This window comes from Lactuca serriola, chromosome 5, assembly GCF_051521515.1.
Source record: "Lactuca serriola cultivar US96UC23 chromosome 5, Lser_US96UC23_V15, whole genome shotgun sequence".
NCBI lineage: Eukaryota > Viridiplantae > Streptophyta > Magnoliopsida > Asterales > Asteraceae > Lactuca > Lactuca serriola.
In genome coordinates this window covers 244,749,620-244,754,937 of record NC_136412.1, presented here as the reverse complement: position 1 = coordinate 244,754,937, position 5,318 = coordinate 244,749,620, and the positions used below count along the sequence as shown (strand labels likewise).

At 31.1% G+C, this 5,318-nt stretch overlaps 2 long non-coding RNA genes across 2 annotated transcripts; both read left to right on the top strand.

Moving 5' to 3' along the window:
• The first annotated feature begins 861 nt into the window (after positions 1–861).
• LOC145053894 (uncharacterized) lies at positions 862–2,560 on the top strand. Its single transcript, XR_013684623.1, has 2 exons — positions 862–1,774; positions 2,363–2,560. It is a non-coding gene; the product is annotated as an uncharacterized LOC145053894 (long non-coding RNA).
• Positions 2,561–3,569: 1,009 nt separating this feature from the next.
• Positions 3,570–4,292, top strand: LOC145051523 (uncharacterized). Its single transcript, XR_013683676.1, has 2 exons — positions 3,570–3,621; positions 3,689–4,292. It is a non-coding gene; the product is annotated as an uncharacterized LOC145051523 (long non-coding RNA).
• Positions 4,293–5,318: the final 1,026 nt, after the last annotated feature.

The following is a 5,318-nucleotide window of genomic DNA, read 5'->3' as shown; positions in this document are numbered from 1 at the left end:
TAAAGTGCTTTTTCATATATCTCTTTATTTTACTTTTAAATGTTTAGAACTTATCGTAATACATCTAGAATATAATAATATTTTAACATAAATGGGTCATAAAATCATGTAAGAAAAACCGCTACAGATAGAAAGATACTTAAAATGAGACAATGTGTATTATTCTTTATTATGACTCGTCTGGCCAGTCAATTATTTTCTAGTGGTTGTTTTTATTAGTATCGTCTAAGAAACTTTATGGTGTGTGATTTGAGATAGGACTGATATCGTACGAAGATAAATTTCATAAAAAAATGTGTAAGCATTTTGTTATAATATGAGTTACAGATTCGTTAGAGGTGTCCCATCATAATGATGGTCATGGTTAGCTAATTAAGCAAGTTCTTCTTGGATGCATTTAATCCATGAAAGTGAGTGTTAAGGTGGGATGTCATTGTCTATCTATTATCATCATTAGCTACTCCTTTTATGATTTAATATATTAATTTAGAATCAATAATTTTGTCAATAGATTTGGCTTATGCGTACCCCACTTATGTTATTCATGCACACACACCTAATATTAGATTTGTATGCCATTATTTTGGGGTGGAAAGAGTTATGACAAATTGACGATGGAAATAGTACATGATTCTAGAGGTGCTCAAATTCCATGCATGGTCAACTGGTACCAACTTGTGTTGGGTCGAAGCCCGAGTTTTTTATATTTGGGCTTCTACTAACAAGCCTTCATGAGTCATGACCTAGAAATGGACGTTTTTAACGTATTTTTAAAAGTTTTTAATAGATCTCAATAATTATTATATATATATAGTAATAAATTTCCAACATGCTTATGCACAGTTGCGGTATTGAGCCGGCTTCGATACCAGGTGTAGTTTGGAGTCGATGACTTTATGCACAGTCGTCGGTATTGAGCCGGCTTCAATACCAGGTGGTAGTTTGGAGCCGATGACTTTGCAGTGACATAAAAAACGTGTCTTCCGTTTGCTTCACAGCCTCTGCACCCAATGACTTCGCTCCAGCTTTGTCCCGTTCTTCAAAAGTACCACCGCTACCAAAAGAAAACCTCTAAACTCATCTCCGACCCACCGCCATAAGGTTAGGGCTGCTCCGCTTTAAGAATGGTGTCAAGTGAGATGCTACTTCGGGTTCTTGTGTGTCTGCTTTATTTTCTATTCGATTTTCAATCGAGTCGCAACCAAAAAAAGATCTACTATCTTCTATTTCGTTTGGCGACACCTCAATCTCCCATGAACATGCTTCGCGTCTTTCTATTCCCAATTGACCATAGAAGAATCATAGACCCACCACCTGTAGATCGATTTTTCTTAATTTCTTCCATATATTTCCCGATTTAGACACAACCTGCTTCCCCGATTTTGCGTCATCCCTGCAACGTGTTTGTCCTAGGGTTCCTATGCGCTGCAATCAATTTAACCCAAGTATCGCCGCTTTTAATCTATTCAACCTCTTTCTAGCCCTCTAGGATCACCTTGCCTCTTTCTTCTTTTAAGAGTATATCACCGATTCGCTGCCTTCGTTTTCCAATTAGATCATCGACCATCTTCAAAGGTCCTCTGCCACACTTTTTGGGGTGATTTCTCAAGATGCTTGATTTTGGTTTTATTTTTTCAGATTGAAATTTAGGTTTTTAGCAACTGTAATGTGAAATTGAGTTATTTTGAACTGTTTTGTCTCTTATCTTCGTTTCTTAAGCAATCGTCAGGAGCTTGTGCTACTGCTACCAGGTTCTCTGGAATGGTGTCTCAAGGTTCGTTCCTTTTGTGATGTGTTATCAGTATGTAAATTAGTTTTTTTTTTTGTGGTTGTTCCATTGTAAAATCCAAACAACTTTAAGGTTTTATGTGGCTTTGGATACTCTTCTATTTTTATGTACTTTATATACGTTCTATATTAGGTGAGTAAACTTATGATTGCATTTCAGCAACAACTAAAAATAATATGAACAAAGGAGTTTATTAATTGACTTTATGTAGGAATTTTTTAATTCAGTTTGAATATGTAGATGAAGGTGTGAAAATAAACAATTAAGGGTGAAATTGTTTAGTGGATCGTAGGTTTTAGAATTTGAACAGCCCATCTCAATGGTCATCTAACTTGAGATGGAGGTTTGTCCAAGTTCGACACCATAGAGTTTAAGACCATATGCTATCAGTAATTCAATGTTGTTATTATTAATGTATTTGAACTTGCATCATATATGTGCAATGGAAATTACTACAAAAGGAACTAATGAATAACTTTTATGCAACTTACAACTTAATTATTCTCTACTTAACCTAATTAGACGAAATGGTTTCCAACGAATAACTTTTTTCTTCATTTATTTTTATTATAGATGTAGAGTACAAGGAAAGGAGGCCAAGAACGACCATGGGTTGAGTTGAGGGTTCTTTGGATGTTTAATTTCAAACTCAGTTGTGTAACATCCAACTCAACTTATAAGTTTTGTCTTGAAATAGCGTTTTAGTTTTCAACATTGGTTCAAAATGGTATTGATTACTAACAAAGTTATGCTATTTTTTCTTATTACCAACTTTAGGTCTATTTTATATTAATAGCAAATTGTTTCAGTAATTAAACATGTAAAATGTAAGGTAAATTTCAGTAAAAACTAGCAATGTAGTTTATCTCTTTTACCCATAATAGAAACATACTTTACAATTCTTTTTACCAAATATTACTACTTTTAACCCAATGAAACATTTAGTTGACTGGTTACCCTTTTATTTTTTTTAGTTTTTGGAGCTTTACATAATCGGTTGTTCTATAAGATGGAAATTTATGGGTTTGGAGGAACAACTAATATGGACAATTAGGAATAGGGAACACTCAAATTGATTTGTTTATATATATATATATATATATATATATATATATATATATATATATATATATATATATATATATATATATATATATATATATATATATATATATATCATGGTTGCAGAAATCGGCGATTAATCGTGGATTAATCGCTTGGCGTTCTCCAACCGTCGAGGATTAGGGTATTAATCGGAAATTTAGGATTAATCGGCTTTGGCGGGATTAATCGGTCAACAAAAGTCAATAAAAGTCAAAAAGGTCAAAAAAAAGTCAAAAAAGGCCGAAAAAATTTAAAAAAAAATTTTAAAAATTCAAAAAACCAACTTCTTTTTTCCTCCAAAATTTTCAAATTTTCAAAATTTCAAATATTATACCAAAATGTTCATATTTTCGTATTTCCAAATTTCCAAATTACAATTTTTTTTATTTTCTAATTTTTGAAGTACTTGTTTTTCTTAAGATATATTAATATTTAATTAATTTTAATATTATTAATAATCTATGGTCTTCGATTAATCCTCGATTAACCCCCGTCAAGACCGATTAATCTTTTAACACCAGTCGACCGTCGAGATACCGTCAAACGATTTTTACAATATATATATATATATATATATATATATATATATATATATATATATATATATATATATATATATATATATATATATATATATATATATATATATATATATATATATATACTTTCACTTTCTGATTGATGTTGCTAACGGTCGTTGGCATTCCACGGGTTTAACAGATGGAGAGGTATATATTATTTAAACACGTTCATATTTCTATGTTAAATTTTATAATTCTATATTTTTTTCAAAAGGCATACGTGTGGGGAAGAGGAGAACATGGAAGTATTAGATTTGGGGATGATAAAAGCAGTAAAATGGTGCCTCAACAAGTTCAACTTTTATCAGTTTAATACTACCAAAAACTCATTACACCTTGGCAAACGTAATTCACTACAACCATGATGCCTTAAAGGTAGCATTTCTCCATCAAATGTATTACGAACAGATTGATTATGGTGTTGACAGTCAAGTAAACTCTATGCTGATTTGAAGTAAATAGATTAGCATAATGGGTTTATTCGTTGGTGGAGTGGAGAAATAACTAACTTCGACTATATCTTATTGTTAAACAAAACAGTTGGTAGGAGATTGGAAAATCAACCTTTCCACATTTCTATGCTCATGAAGAGCCGGACTGGTAGAAAATGTGTTTGCTGATCGAAGAGGCTTTGGAATTGGATCTGATAGCAGTTATCGGTGTGAGGACCCCAAGTTTACTCAAGGCATTGTTGTAATTTATTTCTTGTAGTTAGCCCTTTATTAAAAGATAGAACGAAAAATATGGCAGTTAACCCTGTTTAAATTCTTTCAATTTAATTGTTTATTATAGCACCTTATTTTCAACTTTTCTTATCAGAGTATTGTATTTCACAATATCCAACAAATCTGAACGAAATGTCTTCCGATCCATGCAAAGCATGGGTCCCTACACTGGTTAGTATTGCTTTAAGAAAAATTAAATATTTTCCTATTTATTTTTCACATCCATCCACTTATATTTTTAAATGATCACAAGTGTAATAAAAATTTATTAATTTAATTGAATATGACAAATTTATAATTTTAAGTGTGTAAAAAGATTATCAAAGAAAAATATATATATATTTTTAAATGATGACAAGTGTACTAAAAATTTATTAATTTAATTGAATATGACAAATTTATAATTTTAAGTGTGTAAAAAGATTATCGAAGAAAAACAAGTAGAAGCGATGGGAAACACTTAATCATTTTTTGTGGGCCACAACATATTTTCTCTTATTTTCCTTTCTTTCACCTAAACTCAAGGAATGGGTGGCAAGCTTCCTTCACTATTTGTTTTTTTTTATTTTTTTAAATAAAATTAATTCATTTTTATGATTTATAATTTTTAAATTAATAATAAACAAAAAATTTAATTAAAAAGAAAATGCATTTTATTAATTAAAAATACAAATTACAATAAACCTAAGATTTAATAAATTAGAATATTAAAAAAAAAACACAAACAAAAAATCAAACAAATCAACAACCTATAGAAAATATTTTTTTCATAATTGTTTCCCTCTTCTTCATCACGAGCTCGAGAGCTAGTCTCAAGAGACGATCGGTGTTTTCTATCAAGAACTTCATATCCTCCATTTATTGTTTCTCCGCGCGCACCTTTTTTCTTGCTTCTTTTTCTTTGTCGAACGTCAAACATTTAGTGAAATTAAGATCATATCGATCAAACGATACTGTTATTTTCTGCATTTCGTCAACATCCATACTGAAATCTGATGCACTCGAAGAAGCCCCTTTTCTCTTCCTCTTTTCTTTGTCCCTACCCATCGGTCGGACAATTTCTTCTAGCTCGAGTTCGTCCTCCTAATTTAAATCTAGACCAACCCGAGCATCGGAGGA